This window comes from Danio rerio, chromosome 9 (assembly GCF_049306965.1).
Source record: "Danio rerio strain Tuebingen ecotype United States chromosome 9, GRCz12tu, whole genome shotgun sequence".
NCBI lineage: Eukaryota > Metazoa > Chordata > Actinopteri > Cypriniformes > Danionidae > Danio > Danio rerio.
The window spans coordinates 41860001-41882500 of NC_133184.1; the positions used below are offsets into that span (position 1 = coordinate 41860001).

The following is a 22500-nucleotide window of genomic DNA, read 5'->3' on the forward strand; positions in this document are numbered from 1 at the left end:
AGGCCTGCTGGTCTGTTCAAAGAATAATTAAAACAAAAGCAGTCATGACTGCTGCTTACAAAAGGATATTTTTGATATATTTTTGAGCTCTTAAAAGCAGCAGGACTGTGGGTGCACGATCATTGCTTTTTGTCCAGTTTGTTTCATAGAGAACGATCGATTTCACCGATCGCAGCAGTTTTAAGACTTTTTAAGTCACACACATCACATCACACCACCTGTGTGCGCAAGTAATCATCCAATCATTTGGTATTCACCTGATTTCTTTTGCTCACACGAACCATTTTTTTTTTTTGTCAGTCGTGCTACTTCTCGATTCTGATTACATTTGCACGAATATTGGGCCATCCTTATTGTCCAATCCTGCTTTTAATAAAACTACAATTTAAGCGTTATTTTTAACCAGCCAAAGTGTCAAGTAGAAGTGTCTGTCTTACAATCGTCACAGCTTACATTTACCCGCATTTGGCGAGTTGGCGGGTGTTAATGTCAAGCCCTGCTAATGACATACTAATTCATTCTTTAAACATACTAGCAACATGCAAATTCATACTAGATTCATGCTAACAGCATGCTAGTTTATACTAGAAACATGCTAATTTATGTTAGCAACTGCCTAGCAACCACTCAGAACACCTTAGCAACTGCCTAGCAGCACCTTAGCAATCACTCAGAACACCTTAGCATCCGCTTAGCAACACCTTACCACCTACAACACCCTATTAACAGTTTACCAACACCTTAGGGATCCCCTAGAACACCCTTGCAATCATTCAGAACACCCTAGCAATCACCTAGCAACCACTCAGAACACCTTAGCAACTGCCTAGCAGCACCTTAGCAATCACTCAGAACACCTTAGCATCCGCTTAGCAATACCTTACCACCTACAACTACCTAATAACCGTTTAGCAACACCTTAGTGATCCCCTAGAACACCCTAGCAATAATTCAGAACACCCTAGCAATCACCTAGCAACCACTCAGAACACCTTAGCAACTGCCTAGCAGCACCTTAGCAATCACTCAGAACACCTTAGCATCCGCTTAGCAATACCTTACCACCTACAACAACCTAATAACCGTTTAGCAACACCTTAGTGATCCCCTAGAACACCCTAGCAATAATTCAGAACACCCTAGCAATCACCTAGCAACCACTCAGAACACCTTAGCAACTGCCTAGCAGCACCTTAGCAATCACTCAGAGCACCTTAGCATCCGCTTAGCAATACCTTACCACCTACAACACCCTAATAACCGTTTAGCAACACCTTAATGATCCCCTAGAACACCCTACCAACCATTCAGAACACATTAGCAATCACCTAGCAACCACTCAGAACACCTTAGCAAACGCCTAGCAGTCAGCCTAGCTTCTTAAAACTACTTCAATTATTTAAATTTAAAAACTACTTCAGACTAGGCTCTCAACCCACCATAAAGTTTGTCTACAAATTTACTTTTCTACTACTATTAATAAATACAATGTATGCTATATAAAATATTAATTAATTAATCAAAAATATATGTAATTAAATATAATAAAAATTAAATGTTTAATTACATTTACCTTAAATTTAAGGTAAATGTAATATTGTGACTGAGGAATAAAATATCTTAAGATGTACAGGAAGTGTTTTGGTAAATACGTGTACCTATCATTTAACTATAATTGTCACAGCTCTATCACCCTGTAGCCCAATACGGTCACTCACTGAAGCTATGCAGGGCTGCATCTGGTCAGTACCTGTATGGGAGACCACATGAGAAAACTAGGTTGCAGTTGGAAGTGGTGTTAGTAAGACCAGCAGGGGGCGCTCAACCTGTGGTCTGTTTGAGTCCTTATGCCCCAGTAAAGTGAAGGGGACACCATACTGTCAGTGGGTGCCATCTTTCGGATGAGACATTAAACTGAGCTCCTGACTCTCTGTGGTCATAAAAATTCCATGGCACTTGTAAAGAGTTGGGATGTAACCTCAGTGTCCTTGCCAAATTCCTTCCATCTACCATTACCGATCATGGCCTCCCTATCATCCCTATTTACCAAATTGGCTTTATCACTGTCTCTCCACACCCCCTATAGCTGGTGTGTGGTGAGTACACTGGCGCTGTTGTCCTGTGGCTGCCGTCGCATCATCCAAGTGTATGCTACACACTCGTGATGATGTGGAGAGACTACCCTCACAATCGCAAAGTGTGAATGGCTATACATGACAAATGCGCTATATAAATACACACATTAAATGAAACTGTAAAGTATGAGTTTTTAATCCTGCAAGCCTAAAATACAGACATTAAACTCTTCTTACAGCATGCTTCAATAACCAAGCCAGATGTCTATACCAAATCCAAACCTCTTCCCAACCTCACTGAATGAGTCTGCATCATTAACTTCAGTTTACACTTGACTGCAAAACCCAGTATCCAAAAAATAGCAGCAGAAACTTGTCAGCAAGGTATTACACTTCAAACTTGACTATGCAAAAACATTAAGGAATTTAGACTTTTAGAATGGCAGCGTGTCAAATCTAAATGAGGGACTGTCAGTCAGTTTGTCTGAGTTCATTTAGACCTGTCAATGGGCTGAAAATGCCAGCTTATGTGACATAGAAAATCGTTAGACGAGCAAAATATACAAAATGAACTCCGCTGCATACTGAAAAATCAGCTAATGACCAGCTAGAAACCAGAAAACAAGTGCCAAAAATCTCCTCTATTATGTTGTTTCAGAAGGCTTTAAGATGTTTAAGGTGTCAATTTAATGTGTTAAATTAATTAATTAGTTATGGGAAATAATGCAAATAGTAAATGTTACAAATAATGTACATTTCTTCAAAACTAAATATGTAATTTTCACAAAATTGCCCTATATGGGTCTGTGTCATATTTTTGTCATATATATTTTAGTAATATCCCATGATCAACAATGTCTTTACATTATGGTTGTTTTAGTCTTAAATACACAGGCACAACGTGATATTGTACTGCACAACATATCTATAAATAAGTTTATTTTCCAGGCTCAATTTTTATTTTGCAGAAGAAAATATTGCATATAATTGCACAGCAGACTGAATGGCATTTTTTTTTTACAGTGTCAACAACACAAACAACAAACTCTTCCAGGCCTTATCCAACTACAGGGTTGATATCAAAAGTGACGATATCAAAAAGTTTTTTTTTTGTTGTTTGTTGTTGTAAATGTGCTATACAAATAAATTGGATTTGACAGTGTGAGCTCGGTTTTGACCATATTTGGAGAGATTGTAAATAATAATGAGCGTTCATTTGAAGCTCAGTGCAATGTACTCAGAAATACACACATGCGAATTAATCACACTTCATTGATTTCATTACTTCATTGTACATGTTAAATTATCAAAAGATACATTTAATAAGTCATTTTACCTCTGAATAAATATTTAATCTGTATATCCTGCATTCTAATGAGCTGTGAACACTGTGAACAAAGCCATTCATGTCTTCCTGCTTCAGAAAAATGCTTGTTTTTAGCCTCCAAGCCTTTCCCATTTTCAAATTAAGAGTTCATAGTAAGTATAATACAAGCTTGGATAAACGTAAAAATAAGGAAAACATTAGTAATCTTGTGAGCCTGTTTTGTTTTGATTGGGCTGATTTTTCTAATGAGATTTTACTCTTATTAACTTTAGCAATAATAATATAATATAGCAAACACCTATAGTCAAATGTCCATTATGCATGCTTTCTAGCTAGTTCTTCATTGTAAAGAATTCATTGGTAAGAAATGTAGTTCAAAAGATGTTTAAAAACAGCTTTGACTTTGCAGTCTAAACAAATAACTTTCTACTGAAACTTGGTCGCAACTTGCACCATGTTATAGCAAATGTAGAGAAAATTTATGTATGTCTAATCTTGTGAAGCAGAAAAAGAATTGAGCAGCAAGCATCTGTGTTGGAAGCAACCAGTCTGCTCACAACCCTTTCGACAGATGTCAAAGTCAGAGCACTTTCAATAGATAAACATATGTTTTGTGTTGGAAACACATGCATGCTGCTCTCATTTACATAAGATGAATTAAAAGAACAAAGGCTTTACCAGTAAGCTCAGGAATCTTGCTCTGAATTTCTTATATTTTCTCAGGTTGTTCTGGGAAAAGTCAGCTTAGAGTGACTTTTTTTTTTTTTTTTTTTGGAAATTGGTGTATATGAATGAGGAGTATAGAGCTTGGCCAAATCAGTTTAGAAAAATTATTTTTTAATTTTGTGTTGATCTTTGTACATGATACAAATTATAGAGAAGAGTCAAGCTTAAAATAGAAATTTACTGAAAGTCTTTGGTCATTTTAAAATAGATAAGGGTCTAAACGGATTCCATGATTTATGCTAAGCGAAGCTAAATTTGCTCTCGCTGTTCTGGAGTTGGAGATCTACTGAATGGATTCAGGAATAGTTAAACTCCACTATGTTAACTCTTGTGACTTGTGAATTGAGCTGTTTCCGCAAAGGTGTAGTGTTCTTTTGAAAAGAATACCCGAGGTTTTGATTTCCTAATGTCAGCTGAAAAAGAATTCTGAAGAAATGAGACTAAAGTCCTTTCATACACAAAACAAAACATGTAAAAAAATATCCTGTTTAAGATAACCATAGATCTTATATTTCCCAGAACTGGGTTGCAGTTGGAAAGGCATCCGCTGTGTAAAACATATGCTGGATAAATTGGTGGGTTATTCCGCTGTGGCAACCCCTGATGAATAAAGGGACTAAGCCGGAGGAAAATGAATGAATGAATGGATCATATTGTCACGATCACCAGCGATCTAAAACACCGTGAATCACTGGAAAACACATTGGCTAACGGACTAAAAATCTGCCATTCATGAACTACAACTTCATATATGCATTCCGCCCACATACACGTTCCTCATCCTGACTGATTTGCGCGCACACACACACACACACACACACACACACACACACACACACACACAAACACACACACACACACACACACACACCACCAGAGGATTGTCAAGCACTGAGTACACACACTATCTAAGCAGCACAAACTCTCTCTCTAGTCGCTGAGTCTTGTTATTCGTTTAAGTGATTTGACAACAAGTTTCCTTTGTTTTGCCTTGCAGTGTTTTGATCCTCGCCTTGTTTATCTGTGTATTCCTGTCTGCTGCCTGCCTTCTGACTATCTGCCTGTTTATCTGACTATGACTCTGGATTTGCCCTCATACATCTGTTTGCCCCTGTATTGCATTATGGGACCTTGATCCCTGCTAGGTTAACTTTTTATATTGAAACTGATCTCTGCAGTTCAATTAATTGATGTTTATTGACTTTTTGTGGTTTGAAAACCCAGACAAAATATAATTTTAAATGAGTAAAAATGTCAATAAAAGTACCATCAAATGTTGTCAGAGCAGAGATCAAGGCCCCATAATGTAATTCAAAAGTGTTAAACATGAAAACACCAATATATCACAAACTTTAAAACCTGATTGCTAATGTCCTTTTATGTTGCTACAGAATGCTAGGGCTTGGTGAAATTACAAAAAAAAAAAAAAGTAATTTGACGATACAAGTCTCTTATGCTGTGTTCACACCAGACGCGGAACGCGCGGATAAATCGCGCTATTCGCGCGTTAATAGCCGCGTGAACATTTGAGTTTACTCGCTTCATACGCGCGTCAAAACCCGCTTCATTCGCGTGTCAAATTCACATCAGAACAGACGCGGATTCGCGTGATGGGCAAGGCTTCTGTCTGCCCGGTGACTCTAGCTTCATAGCTAAATGGCTAACATGGTTTTTATAAAGAAAATAACAGTGTTTATGTGCTTTATGAAGACTGAAAAACAACGTCGATATGTTCATTGTCGTGTCTGAGTCCACTACATTCTTTCAGAGGTGCATCCAGCTCTGTGAACTCAAACTCCTCCAGAAATTTAACCTGGATGACGGAGGTTTTCAGCGGTGCTTCTGACTGAGCCAAGCCCAGTTTGATGAACACTCGGAACACCGACAACAGGTTCTATGTCACAATCACGCCCCCACAAGAGCAAGCTTCTGATTGGTTAACGCGGAGTTAATGTACGCTGAAGTTCAGATTTTCGAAATCGAGAGATTCGCGCAAAACGCTCGTTAAGCGCGTCAAACGCGCAAAATGCTCAATTCGCCCAGCGCCATTCGCGCAATTTGCATCATTCGCACTGTGCCATTCGCGCGTATCGCACCGCAGGATGTCTATTCGCGCGTTTGCAATGACTTAACATGTAAAATCACTCGCGCTTGAACGCAGCATCAGACTGATATATATCATACTGTATGCATATTATAGACTGTTATAAATTCACCAGCCACTTTATTAGGTACATGTCCAACTGATCGTAATGCACATTTCTAATCAGCCAATTACATGGCAGCAACTCAATGCATTTAGGCATGTAGACATGGTCAATATGATCTGCTGCAGTTTAAACAGAGCATCAGAATGGGGAAAAAAGGTAAATTAAGTGATTTTGAACGTGGCATGGTTGTTGGTACCAGATGAGTATTTCAGAAACTGCTGATCTACTGGGGTTCTTCACGCACAACCATCTCTATGGTTTACAGAGAAAAAGAGAAAATATCCAGTGAGCGGCAGTTCTGTGGGCGTAAATGCCTTGTTGATGCTAGAGGTAAGAGGAGAATGGCCAGAGAGGTTCCAGCTGATAAAACTGTAAAGCAGGTCGCACACCAGAAGCGCCCATGACACATGACAGTTTAAAGTATTGCACACCAGACGTGCACATTCGAATGATATTTAACATGAAACTAATCAGTTGGCACTCTGTGGCGCGGCTGAAAAATGAACTGCATCCTGAGCCGTGGCCGGGCGCCACCGACAGCCGCCGACTTGCGGCGCCGGTGTGTGTATCCTGATAGAAACCTATAGTTACAATTCTAAAATGCATGGCGCTGCGCAGCGCGCTGCTGTGCGGCACTTCTGGTGTGCCACCTGCTTAAGAGTAACTTAAATAACCACTCATTACAACCAAGGTATGCAGAAGAGCATTTCTGGACAACAGAGAATTGGAAAAACGTTTCCTGGACTGATGAGTCTCGATATCTGCTGCAACATTCAGATGTTAAAATCAGAATTTGGCATCAACCACATAAAAGCATGAATCCACCCTTCCTTGTATCAATGGTTCTGGATGGTAGTGGTGCTGTAATAGTGTAGGAATATTTTCTTGGCATACTTTGGCCCCTTTAGTACCAAATGAGCATTGCGTGATGCTATCATGTAAATATGGACACAAATCTCTGATGAATATTTCCAGTACCTTGTTGAATCTATGCCACAAAGGATTAAGGCAGTTCTAAAGGCAAAAGGGGGTCCAACTCACTACTAGTAAAATGTACCTATTTAAGTGTCCGGTAAGTGTATATACTATACCTTTTCTGTAAATTCAGTCAGCTAATATTGGCTGCTAATGAAGGACTTTTTTCCTTTTTGATATTTCCAACATTTAAATATTATTATTTTTCTCACTTTGTGTGAAACTTCTAAGCAAACGTTTGATTAAGAATGTTGAAATATAAAATAAATATTACTGAAATGTAAAACACTTGTTAATTTTTTTAAAAGGTCCAAAATAAAATATTGCTAAAAAAAAAAATGCAAAATGTAAACATCGTACTTTCAAGCTTGTAACTTTCTCAGTATTTGCATTTTTGAGCATATCCAAATGATCAAAATGCGCTAATGTAAATATATATTTTTTTATTTTGTTCATACAATATTTATGATCATACTGCTCCTCCTAATGTTGACATTCAGCTCCAAACCTCAAGAGAAAACTCATTAACATTTGCAAAACATTGTACGGTTAGATATTGCTGTGACAACTGAACGAATCTAAACCAGTTTCTAAAAGTTTTGTCATTGTTATTCCTACAATATTTTATTTATTCTAACAGAGTTGTATTATTGTTTGTATATATCATTGTATCTGCTGCTGGCACCTAATGTTCTCTCGGCCTTTGGGACAGAGAACTCTACTTTATGCAGGTCTTCAGTGCATCTCATTTACAATCATAAAACAGTGCTTTTGACAGTGGATCGCTGTTTGAGTCTCTGCGGTTTCATCACCTTGTAATCCCCTCTCTACTTTGTAAGCACAGCACTGACTAGCTGGTGAAAAGAATGCAGACAATAGCGCAAGCTCTTTGATGGTTCATTTTTTGTGATGGAGATGAAAGAATCCTCTCTTGAAAGGATAGTTATGATGTGCCCCTGTGTGTCCTTGTTGCTGCAGCAGCTGCTGTAGGCAAAAACCTCCGACACACATACAGTACACACACACACACACACACACACACCCTGAACAAGTGTAAAATCCTGAGTCAACTATGAAAAATCTGCCATTAAATTTGTCAGCTTTTTGGCTCAATGTGTGATATAATTTACCTAACAAAGTGTATTAGAAAAAAACTTTTAATGGAGGTTACAGGATGTGCAAAATTATAAAAATGTTGCAATTATTTATTCATCCACATGCCGTAATTGCTTGTACCCCTCTGAAATACATAATTGAATGTCCAACTAGAGGTGTAAATGTACATGTACTTATAACAAAAATGTTGTTTCAGTATGCATGTTTGTGGAACCAATGCAGAATCTAATTAAAAACTATATATACACTCACTGGTCATTTTATTAGGTACACCTGTCCAATCACATGGCAGCAACTAAATGCATTTAGGCTAGACATGGTCAAGACGATCTGCTGCAGTTCAAACCAAGCATCAGAAATTTGAAGAAAGGTGATTTAAGTGACTATGAATGTGGCATGTTTGTTGGAGCTAGACAGGCTGGTCTGTTCAAAAACTGCTGATCTACTGGGATTTTCACGCTTAACCATCTCTAGGGTTTACAGAGAATGGTCTGAGCATGGATCTATCCTGCCTTGTATCAAGGGTTCAGGCTGGTAGGGGTAGTGTAATGGTGTAGGGGGTAATTACTTGACACATTTTCTGTCCATTAGTACCAATTGAGCATCATGTCAATGCCACAGCCTACCTGAGTATTGTTGAGGACCACATCCCTTTATAAGCAGTGTACCCATCTTCTGATGACTACTTCCAGCAGGATAACGTGTCATGTCATAAAGTGCGAATCATCTCAGACTGGTTTCTTGGACATTCACTATACTCAAATGGCCTCCACAGGCACCAGACTCAATTCAATAAAGCACATTTGGGATGTGGTGGAACAGGAGATTCGGATCATATATGTGCTGCCAACAAATCTGCAGGGCCTGCGGGATGCTATCATGTCAACATGTCCCAAAATCTCTGAGGAATATTTCCAGTACCTTGTTGAATCTATGCCACAAATAAGTAAGGCAGTTCTGAAAGCAAAACGAGGTCCAACCCAGTACTAGTAAGGTATACCTAATAAAGTGGCAGGTGATATATACACAGTTGGAGATAAAATGATTAGACCAGTCTTTCTTTTAGTCTTCTTTTATTGTTTATATATTTCTATTTTTATTTTTCTCAAGTGCTGTTTAACAGAGATAATTTTTTTCTACACATTTATCACAGTTTTTTTTTTTTTACTTAACATCTAATAAATTTAGTCTTTGGCATAATGATAGTGCAAAATTCTAATTCTCAGCTTAAAGTGCAATTTAAGTGTTAAAGTGCTTAATTAGGCTAATTAGGTTTACAAGGCAAGTTAGGTTAATTAGGCAAGTCATTGGACAACAGCGGTTAGTTCTGCAGTCAGTCAAATTATAATAATTATAAGGGTGCGAATCATACTGACCTTAACTTTATTTATTTATATTTATTCCAGTCAAACTAAAAGAAAAATAACTTTTCCCAAAAGAAAAATATCATATGAAATTCTGTGTGAAAATGTCCTTGCTCTGTTAAATCTGGGAAATATTATTAAAATAATACAAATTTTAGAGGAGGGCTAATCATTTTGGCAGCTGTTTCTGCATTCACTCATCAGCAATGATTTTTATGTCCCATAATGCAGAAAAAATATATGAATAAAAGCATATCTACACATAGCTATTGATTCATGTGACTAATAGAAATAAAAAAAATGTATGGCTTTGACCATAAAAAAGTAACTCTTAAAATAATTTAAACATAAACAGACAGCATTGGTTTCTCTTAGTGTCTCTATGCACTGTTCTTTAATCTATGATTCACACATATATTTGGTATAGTCTCACATATTTGCTAACTGGCATTAATGACCAAATTAAAACGAATGGCTTTGAAGCTCATATAAATTCATTACTAGGGGCATTTATGGGGTACAGGAATCATATCTGTTGGAGAAGAGAGAAGACAATGCTGATTCAGCAGATACCTAACACACAAAGTTATGCAGAAGAAACAAGAGGGGAAGAGTTTAGGATGCCCTTCAAACTTACTCAACTTTCTTCAAAATCATCACAGACAATCACACAAGTTTAGCTACATGCCACTATATAATAGTAAAAAAATGTGTACTTAAAGTTTGATAAAAAGAGCATAGAAGTGGTCATTAAAAGGTCTTTTTTTTTTCTTTTTTTTTCTTGGGAATAATATTTGTAAAGAAGCTGTTAACATAGAATTAAATCAGATTTTTGGTAAAAACCCAAACAATACAAACATAAAACTAAATAAAAAATAATACATTTAAAAAAAAACTGAAAAATGAGTTGTGTGTAACAACATTGAAATGACACAGGTGTGAGTTTTTCAAACTTCAACAGAGTGTAAAAATGTATCGTTCTGTGACTCTTGTCTATCAAATCTGACCTAAGTTAGGTAATTGGCTGGGCCATTCAAGCAGCTTTATTTTAATTTACTTTCTCTGAAACCATCTGAGAGTTTCCTTGGCTGTGTTTTGGATCATTGTCTTGCTGAAATGTTTACCCTGGTTTGATCGTAATCTTCCTGGTAATGTAGATGTTGGACCAAAAAAGCTGATATTTATTAAGAAATAAGCAAGGGCAGAGGGTTGTTAAAGAACCACTGAGTGATTTCAGTTCTTGTCTGGACTTTAACTTCCTTTCTACACCTGCCTTTCTTTATGTGTTCAATACTTTTTCCTTTGATCATTTTGTTTTATTATTATTGTCGCGGATGAAAATGAAGACCGTTTTATGCTAGCGCCCTAGGTCACCTCTATAGACTTGCTGGCCCTGCCCACCAGTGACTATACCATATACCTATAGCCATATCGCACTGCTACGAGCGTGATATTGCATTTATACAACAGTTTGATGACATAATCGTGTATAAAAAAAAATCTAATCAAAAACAGACACCCCTATTTTCTTAAAAACCCATTTGTAAGAGGAAGTACTTTCTTCTGCCGTTCACACACATTTGCGGCTACTTCACAAACGTCACTTTGGAGCTAGAATTTGAACGTTACTTTTGAGTAATTTCTAAAATAATGACAAAACAGGTGATTTTTCTGACATTTTAATTAATTATAAGGCTGACTGGCTTGAAACGGCATCAGTCTACAGAGATTTCCCAGTATTTCTTTGTTGCAATCGGGAGATCACAATAATTATCCCTGAAAAACCCAAAGCAACGTAAACACCACCAGATTACTATGGCATAAATAAAGCAATACAAAATACAAAAGAAAGTTTGACTTTGAATGTCACTTACCTGTTACCTATAATGATTTGTTCTGCTATAGTTTGAAGTGTACACTGAAAAAAAATAATGTTTTTCTCCCCTAAGGACTTGTTATGCAGTCTCTGTCGCCATCTTGTAGCGAAACGTCAACTGTCTTTGCTCTGCTCAGTCTGACAGGTTGATGGCCGGCAATGTGTTGAATCTCAAAAATTATAAATATTCAAATTTCTGTTGTCCAACTGCTGCACTATTTGTCAAACTGTAGTCCTCTGTTGTCACTTGTGTGGGCGAAGTAATACACAAGGGTGAAGGGGCTGTACGGGTGCTGATATTACTTTAATATCTCATGACTATCAGCCAATCAGATTCGAGAACCAGACAGAACTGTTGTATAAATTACAATATATAATTTTGGGCTAATAATTTCAATTATGTGTGCTTGTGTGTGTGCGCGTGTGTGTGTGTGTGTGTGTGTGTGTCTAAATAAAAAGACATACACGCTAACACACATCTGCATTATTCACTATATATAAAAAAAAAAAATTAAAATCCGTAAGAATTGTCAGAGTGAAAAGAAAAAAACATGTTGGCACAGGTCTGCCACAGAATGCATCATACACAGGCCTGCACAGTGACTCACTTTGACTTTTAATCTTTTATTCATTTGTATCGTGGACGGAATCTAAGAGGAGAGATCAGAGCAGGACAAGCTTCCCACTCTGCTTAAAAAGAACTGGGAATGATCGGATGTCGCCTCAATGCTCTCAGCCAACCTATTTACCCACCAAATCCATGTGTGCTGAGGTGTGGCAGAGGTGGATTGCTTTCGAGCAGCCGCTGAACACACCGCTGGAGACGGTGAAGAGCCACAGGGCAGCAGGAATCAACTCAACACAATCTACAATGTCAACACCGGACTCGTACACAAGTGGATTCAGTCAGATCACAGTGTGTTGGCATCTGACTGTGAAGAACTTCTTACAAACGCACCATCTCCACACTGCACGTTTCATATCTTTATACATATTTATTCTGTCAACAAGAGGGAAATAAAACCATGTTGGATGCATGATGTCCTTATGATGCATGATGATCTTATTTATTTAATTACAAATAGTAGTGCATCATAATAATAATATCAAAGATTATGTGTTTAAATATGATATTGCTTCATTTGTGCATTAAATCCGCTTCATTCAACATTCAACAGATGCAGATTTGCATAATGGGCAGGGCTTCTGTAACTCTAGCTTCATTGCTAAATGACTAACATGGATTTTATTGAGAGAATAGTGGTTTATTTGCTTCATGAAGGCTGAAAAACAGCATCAATTTGTTTGGAGCCATGTCTGAGTCTACTAGACCCTTTCAGAGGTGCACCCAGCTCTGTGAGCTCAAACTCCTCCAAAAACTATATCTGGATGATGGAAGCTTTCAGCGGTCCTTCTGACTGAGCAGAGCCTAGTTTGATGAACTGTTGTCAGTGTCAGCAGGAGGATTTTCCCCTGGGACACCAACAACAGGTGCTACGTCATAATCACGCCCCCACAAGAGCAAGCTCCTGATTGGTTAACGCAGTGCGAATGTGCGCTGAAGTTGAGATTCTCGAACGTATTAAAGATTAAAGCACTTAAAGCGTGTCAATCGAGCAAAATGCTCAACTCATCATTCACGTGTATCGCGCCACAGCATGTCTATTGGGGTCTTTGCATTGACTTAACATGTAAATCACTTGCACTTGATGCTTTTTCTGAGTCTGGTGTGAAAGCAGCATTGCAGTTCAAGGGGAACAGGAACTATACATAACTTTATATAAACATTCTGTCTAGTTCTTGAATCTGATTGGCTTATAGCCGTGCAATACTCTGCAAATAACAGCACATGTTTAGCCTCTTAACCCTTCATGCTTGTGTATTACTCTGCCCACATACAGCAAGAAGACACTCTACAGTTTGACAAATACTGCTGCTGTTGGGCAACATAAAGATGGCATAAGATGGCAACAGAGACCGCATAATAAGCCCTTAGAAGATCATTAAAATCACTAAAAATCATTAAATCATTATTAAACTGGTAAGTGACATTGTAAGTCGATCTCTGTCTTATGTATGTTGTAGAGCTTTATTTATACCATATTGTTGTGTACTGTGTGAGATGGGACTCATTTCAAATCAACTATTTGGTTGGCCATCTGTTTGTTTTAATGTGTCTCCTGTTTTCGTTGCTGCAGACTAGTTCTGTAAACAAAAAGAAAGGAGAAATGCTCACATGTATTTATCGATTTTCCTTATCGCAAACACAACGGTAACCTGGTAGTGTTGGCGCTACTTTAGCTTTTTTGGGGACAATTATTGTGATCTCCCGATTGCAACAGAAAAATACTGGGAAATCTCAGTAGACTGATGAAATGTCATTTCATGCCATTCAGCCTTTAAATCTTAAAACGTGAGCAAAATCACCTGTTTTGTCATCACTTTAGACATTACACTAGAGAATCATACAAATAGCTCTAAAGTGAAGTCCGTGAAGTAACAACAGTTTCTGACGTCAGCTATAGATGTGAATGAATGGCGGAAGAAAGTAGTTCCTCTTACAAAAGGGTTTTTAGATTCTCTGTCTTTGATTTTCTTTTTTATACACACGATTATGCGTCAAACTGTTGTAAACACTATATCACATATTGCAATCGGTATTGATATTGCTTAATACCTCAATATTGATATTATATTTTAAAATGTATTTTATTCATGTAAAAGCTTTTAAAGCATTTTGTTACTGTTTATGATACTATTTTGATGTATATTTTTAAGTGTTTTTTTATTTATTAATTTTGTGTATTTATTTATAAACTATTGCATATGTAATGGTGTTTGGTCTAACACACCCAAAATATGATGATAAAATGAAATAAAATAATTAAAAATAAAATTAAATTAACACATTTTGAGTAATTAAGACAAAATATAAAATTCTGTGTAAATTTCAATATTAGCTAGCAACAAAAAAAAAAAGTTGCTGGAGTATGGAAATTAGGGTGGCCTTTTGATCAGGTTAATCATGCTAAAGCATTTTGTTACTGTTTATGATACTATTTTGATGATTATTTTTAAGTGTTTTTTTATTTATTTATTTTGTTTATTTATTTATAAGCTATTGCATATGTAATGGTGTTTGGTCTAACACACCCAAAATATGATGATAAAATGAAATAAAATAATTAAAAATAAAATTAAATTAACACATTTTGAGTAATTAAGGAAAAAATATAAAATTCTGTGTAAATTTCAATATTAGCTAGCAAAAAAAAAAAAAAGTTGCTGGAGCATGGAAATTAGGGTGGCCTTTTGATCAGGTTAATCATGCTAAAGCATTTTGTTACTGTTTATGATACTATTTTGATGATTATTTTTAAGTGTTTTTTTATTTATTTATTTTGTTTATTTATTTATAAGCTATTGCATATGTAATGATGCTTGGTCTAACACACCCAAAATATGATGATAAAATGAAATAAAATAATTAAAAATTAAATTAAATTAACACATTTTGAGTAATTAAGGAAAAAATATAAAATTCTGTGTAAATTTCAATATTAGCTAGCAAAAAAAAAAAAAAGTTGCTGGAGCATGGAAATTAGGGTGGCCTTTTGATCAGGTTAATCATGCTAAAGCATTTTGTTACTGTTTATGATACTATTTTGATGATTATTTTTAAGTGTTTTTTTATTTATTTATTTTGTTTATTTATTTATAAGCTATTGCATATGTAATGGTGTTTGGTCTAACACACCCAAAATATGATGATAAAATGAAATAAAATAATTAAAAATAAAATTAAATTAACACATTTTGAGTAATTAAGACAAAATATAAAATTCTGTGTAAATTTCAATATTAGCTAGCAACAAAAAAAAAAGTTGCTGGAGTATGGAAATTAGGGTGGCCTTTTGATCAGGTTAATCATGCTAAAGCATTTTGTTACTGTTTATGATACTATTTTGATGATTATTTTTAAGTGTTTTTTTATTTATTTATTTTGTTTATTTATTTATAAGCTATTGCATATGTAATGATGCTTGGTCTAACACACCCAAAATATGATGATAAAATGAAATAAAATAATTAAAAATTAAATTAAATTAACACATTTTGAGTAATTAAGGAAAAAATATAAAATTCTGTGTAAATTTCAATATTAGCTAGCAACAAAAAAAAAAAAGTTGCTGGTGCATGGAAATTAGGGTTGCCTTTTGATCAGGTTAATCATGCTAATAACTCACTTTAATATCAGAATTAAACTAAATCGCCACTGTGAGGTTGTGTAAAGAAACTTCTCATCAGCAAATGTTAACACGCGCCGTTGAAGACGGACAAATCCAGAGAAAGAGAGTGAAAGGGTTGTGGAGCGGGTCAAGAGTTAACTATTCTCCTGTCAGACTATTACTCTGATGATGGCCTGATGTGGTAAATGAGATCCTGGCAGGACGAGTGAGAGGTCAAGTGTCCGCCGCTGATTCAGTCACTCACAGTCTGTCCAGAGACTCCCTTTCTGACCCTCATCATCATATCCGTTAATGTTTTATTCATGCGCTCTCAGCTCTGGAAACACTGATAGGCTCAGCTTAGGGGCTGTTTCAATTTTTCTAAAGTTCTTTGACAGGTACAAAATCAGATCTGTATGGAAAACGCAGTATATTTGATGTTATGGTATTTTATGGAAGAAGAATATCCTGAACAGCACATCTTCACACTGTAATGTCAACAGAGGGGGAGAAAGTGCAGACAGAAAAGTGCTCTATATGATATAATGAGAATTTCAGGGTATATATTTCAGTTATAATTACATTTTGTTTCTTATACTTTTTGTTTCTTATGGTCTTTAACTAATAGTAAATATTATCTGTGTCATGTATAGAAAATAGATGATTATAACAGTGTAAAGAATGTTATTTTTAACTACAGTAGTTCGAACTGTAGTTCTGCTGAATGACTAAAACGTTATCAGTTAGATTGTGAAATCTGTGCATTTCTAGTCAAACCATCTTTCTCCAATCCTTTACTAAAAATGAAAATAAGGGCAGCATTAGTAGCCTAAAATGTGGGAAAGTATTGCAATGTGAAGCAATTAAGTGTTGATGTTAAATCAAAAGTAATTCACAAATACTTGAAATCGTGATGATTTAATTATAATAATTTACTTTTTCCTACCATTGCTGAACTTGATCTTTTTCATAACTTTTCTTCTTCCTTTTTAGAGGAGCTCTGCAATTAACATAATGCTGTATAACCTTAATTTTATGGTGGTCAAGAGAACTTAACGCACTGCAATTTAAGAAAATACTTGCAATTACAAAAAACACCAGCAAATCAAGAAATGATCTTCATCAATTTGACAGCGCATACTCACAACACAAGCAACTGAAGAAACCTGCTGCATTTTGTCACAACACAAGCAACTGAAGAAACCTGCTGCATTTTTTTGACTACGCGTAGGCTGCACCGGAGCATATACGTGCACTTATATATACAGAGGTATAAATCAGCCTTGATACATTACCTCCAACACTGCTAAAAGTTTACTCAAAATTATCATCCCCCTCAGATATCTGTTTACAGCTCACAATTATTTTTTTCTTCTTCTCAGAATTCAGGTTTACATAATTTTTCTCAGAATTCTGGATTTATGGTTTGCTATTTTGAGTTTTTCCTGCTTAGAATTTGTAATTTACATATATTTCCTATTTTTAAATGAAATATTTTGAGTTAAAACAGCTTGCTATGATGCTTTTTCAGTTTTCTGAGTTAATATCTCAATAACCAGTTGTGATATCCCACAATTCTGAGATTTTTAAAGTTTCTCCTTGCAGCATTTTTTTAAAGACTGGATGTACAGTGTTTTGTAATAGATTTTCAGCATATCTCTCAAATTTCTGAGAAGAAATGAAAATATGTTCTCTGTAATACTTGTTATAAAAGCTCCACAGCCCACTCTTATTGCTCAAGGCTCATGACAGAAAAAAAAAAAAAAAAAAAAAACAAGAATCTAATGTGAATAAAGAGTAAAGAGTGCCTATTATGGGTTTTTTGAGAATTACCTCCCATGTAGTGTGTAGTACAGCTCTACTACTATTTCACTACACAAGTGAAGTGCAATACCCAGCTAAGGCTTAAATCTGAAAGTGGACACTGTTTAAAACTATTGAATCATTTATAAAAGAGTTGACTCCTAGTATTTCAAATAAATCATCGTGACGTAGATTTGAAACTTTGTTGTTGCGATCGTAAACCTGGGAGATTTGAAACCTGCGACCCTGCCCACTATCACCGAAAAGAAATGCTAGACACACACTGTAGCAGATGCCGGTTGAATCACTGTGTTTAGCTGGATATTATTGAAAGTCTCTACCCAAATATGAAACTATGAAGAGTCAGTGGTTGAGGTTTATTTTTGCAAAAATACCTCAGCATTGTAGCCCAGTCTTGTGCAGTTCGAGTGCTTCTGGAAACTACATGCCTACAACGAAGAATTCATTGGCCGTTTGTTAAAGGAAGGATCAGAAAAGAGTACTGATGTAAAGGACCATGTCAAATGTTAAGACCATGTAAAATAAAATTGTTGCCTCGTTTACTCTAGCTTGCAAATGATGTATTTAGTTGTGTTTTGTTACTTATAACTGCGTGTACTTTATCAGGTTAACTCGTTATATTCTCTTATCGCGTTTAAAGCCACATCAAAAACACGACACGTGCAGCTTTGTTTACGGATTTTAATGCATTTGTGAGCATGTGGTCCACTGTCATTGCTATGGCTATTGTCAGCTGTTCCTACACATGTGCAATGGTCAATTTTTAAAATAGTTCAGCTCAGGTTGAGGGTGAGGTGTCTGAATAACACTCAGGGCTGGAGCAAGCTGAACTGGCGATCACGCCGCCCTCAACCCGAAAGTGCATTCTATGAATTCTGTTTTTGAATGTTTCTGTTAAGGACTTTTGTTTTGGTGTTGTTGTGTGTGTGTGTGTGTGTGTGTGTGTGTGTGTGTGTGTGTGTGTGTGTGTGTGTGTGTGTGTGTGTGTGTGTGTGTGTGTGTGTGTGTGTGAAGTCATCGGTATTTTTAAGTCTATCGTCTGTATTTACATTCCCTCACTGGCAGCCAGAATCCATACCTTACACTATGAAGCGTGTATGCACTGTGACTACTTCAATATTGTTAATTAGCTGCTGGGCATTTTCACGTCTCGCGCTGAGAGCTGTCAGTGTTGACCAATCGCAACAGGCTGTCATCGGTCCAATCAGCGCAGATTAGCTTCGCGCTAAGGCGGGGTTTGGGAACAAATGAATCGCTATTGCTGTTGTTGGAGACCCTTACAACCAAAATATGACCCTATTTCATGTATAATATGGGCTCTTTAAAATAAGCAACAATTAATCTATCAAATCCACTTATCCAACCAATCAATCAATCAATCAAATCTTTTAATAGCAATTTAACTGCACTAAATTATGTGAAACAGATTCTACTCAAATGATGGCAAAATAATATTCCAAGATTCACATTTGTAAATAAAGTGTGGGCATTGAATCATAAAATGTATCTTACTGACAGCATCTAAAACAGATTCAAAGAGCTCAAACTCAGTTTTTGTTGATGAAAATTCCCTGAAGGCAACGAGTTTATGGAAAGCTGCTAGAGCGAGTGGTGTATGTGATGTTTAGAAGTTCTGAAAGGATCCAGCAATGTGTGAGCGAGCTGTCAGAGTCAGAATGAGCCTCAGTGGCCCTGGGCCGCTCATCACACTCACTTCACCTGACTTATTTAGCTTTCAAATTCAATTTACCAGCAATAAATATGATTGTTAGAGTAATTTACAGCAGGGAAGTTTTGCATTACCGCCTGTCGCTTGGCTCACTGTGCTTTTTTTGAAATATGCACACACATTTCTTAGTGTGTTTTGCAATAGATCCATTGTTTATGCAAAAGGGTTTTGTTAAACTGTTAGATTCCAAATAAACAAATAATATAAAAATAAATTATACCACTAACTGTACTTATACCACTAACTGTACTTATACCACTAACTGTACTCAAAAAAAAAGAAAAAAAAATTACTAAAATTTTACAAAAAAATTACTAAAAAAATTACTAAATAACAAAAAAATGACTAATACTTTCCTTCTTAGACTTTACAGACCTGAAACTTGCCTATAGCACTTATTCATTGTTGCTCTTATAGTTGTGTAAATTGCTTCCTTGACCTCATTTGTAAGTCGCTTTGGATAAAAGCGTCTGCTAAATGACTAAATGTAAATGTAAATTAATAAATGTAAAAAAATTTATAAATAATAAAAACTAAATAAACAAACAAATAAATAAATAAATAAATATTTGCAGCAATCTCTCAGACGTAATGAACTCAAACAAGTTCCAAAACTTTCACTAAAATATCTGTGATTGAGAACAAGAAAAGAATAATTGGTCTAATCAAATTGGTAAATTTAAAACAAAGGAGAAGCAGATTGGTTTAACTGTCTAAGGGAAATAACTCACACTCACGGTGCTACTGTAATTTATTTGCCTACGGTATGCAGAGGGCTGATCTGCTCTCATGCTGTAGATGGGAGAGACTCCTTTACAAGGACTGGGCTGCTTTTGAGTGCTCTGAGGCGAGGTAGGACCCGATGGCATCACCCGTAGCTCATTGAGAGAAGTTGGAATGGTACAGTATGGACACATGAGAGTATATAAAAATCTCCAGTAACACAAAAAAATACTATCAGATTTGTCGCTAGTTGCCTTTTTGAAAAAGAGGTCTGAGAAAAGTCACTAAATATAGCAACAAAGTTGCTCACACTGTTGGTGTGTGCCACTGTCTGTGCGTGTGCTTGTGTGTGAACACCTGCCCTACTCTGATTGGCAAACGTTGGAAATGTACTCTAAGCCTATGGTCACATTCTCAGTTACACCACATTCACGTTCATGTACACTAATCATTATGACTGGTTGGTTATATGTCCCGCCCCAGCCCCGAACACGCGCACACACACCCACACCTCAGGCCATATGGCTGAGAGAGAAGCTGCTCGCATGAATACCTCTTCTTTTATTGTCAGTAACGGTAACAACGTTATAATAGGGGAAACAGTAATTCAATCGATTGCTCGTTACTGAAAATAGTAACACCGTTAGTTACGCCTTTTATTTATAGCACTGTTATTCCCATCACTAGTGTTAAACTTTAAAAAAAAGTTAGTTTTTTTTGCTGCACTGAACATGCTTATTTTATAAGCTGTAAAAAAAAAAAAAAAAAAAAGTACAGTAGTGGAAAATAAAAGTAGTTTAGGCTAACTTCCGGTCAGCAAAATGTTTATATTGTTTGTAATCTTGTTTTCACAATCATTTTTAAAATAAACTCTGCTAAAATAAAATATTTGATCTCATAGTTAAACACCTGGAACTAGTATCAGACCATAGAACAATTGTGAGTTTTTCCGAATTTGCTATGATGCTTGTGAGTAAAATGTTTAATTTTGTACACCATCTTCCAACTTTTTAAAAGTATAGCAACGAATTTATGTGAAAAATTGCTTATATTCTACACACACAAATTAAAGTCCTGCATCTAAAGCATGCACATGACTGATGTCAGCTGTATTCCCATGCATTACCCCTGTGATGAAGTTTGGACTCACGGTTAATGGATCTGTCTCCTCATTATTTACTTCCAGCACACATCAGGCATCGCTCCACTGCCACAAGCAGCCATTGGGAACACAGAGGCTCATCCATATTTCTATGAACCTGTAAAAGTAAAACAAAATTTGTCACATTTGTCCTTTAACAACAACGAATGGGACTCATACAAGCAGCAAGGAAGTCAACTGAGAGTGATGCATTTTTAAGAAGCGAACACCGATTTGGCAAAAGAACATGACGGATGGAGTTAGCACAGATCTTGGCATTGCAAGAAAAAAAAGTTTATTCATTTTTTACCATCTCAGTGGGAGAGATGAGTTTTTCTACAGCTTCACTTTGAGAGCATATATGGGATAATATATGAGGCTACAATCACCAGTGATTTGAGCGCAACTAAAAACATAGTAATTAGCACACTTGTAATGCATTGTAGACAGTCAGCTGTGGAAAATGGTATTTTTAGAAACATTATGATTAATGGAGTTGTGGAAATGAAGCCACGTTAATGTTTGCAATCCATCATTCTGCAAACAGCAGGTTCACCTTATCATCCATAACAGTCTGTCAAGAGAAAAGGCAATGTTTGGTTCATGTATTTTCAAGTTGCAATAATGCCACCTAGAAACATCTCACTTTCTTAAAGAAAACCAGTTTATTTTGGACTTTAGATTATATTCATTCAGTAAATCTGTTAACAGAGATAACTTTTTCAACATATTTATAGTTTTTGTCTTTGCCATTGCTACAAAATGCACTCGTATAATTCTTGTTACACATGTACTTGCCAATGTGAAATTGCCAGAGTGAAAAATATGAAATTACACATTTTTACAACACATACTGATCAGTAGGTTGTTACATGTATCATGTATCATATGAATTTGTAGGATCTAATTTGTACAATTTAGTATGAGTTGCTTATTACCCAATGATGGTTGGGGTTAAGCCTCCTTTCAACTGCACACGACAAATGACAGACTGGAAGTTATTAATTTCCAATGGAGAGTAGTCCGGGAAATATCCATTGAAATATTTGAACTCCTGAGACCAGACCGTATGCATTCGGCCAACTGGATGTGATGTATTTTAGTGTTGTTGTACAAGCAGGTCCATTTGCGCGAGATGAGAAATACTAGTTTTTTTTTTTTTTTGGTTATTTTTTGAATAAGAAA

At 36.1% G+C, this 22500-nt stretch overlaps 1 protein-coding gene across 7 annotated transcripts in view; it reads right to left on the minus strand.

The window, feature by feature from the left end:
• ikzf2 (IKAROS family zinc finger 2) overlaps window positions 1-22500 on the minus strand; it is a 397532-nt gene that overhangs the window by 180069 nt on the left and 194963 nt on the right. For all 7 annotated transcript variants that reach the window (XM_073911497.1, XM_073911499.1, XM_073911485.1 and 4 more), the window contains one exon: window positions 21325-21433. The gene's annotated coding sequence lies outside the window, so the exon portion shown is untranslated. The remainder of the gene's footprint in view (window positions 1-21324; window positions 21434-22500) is intronic.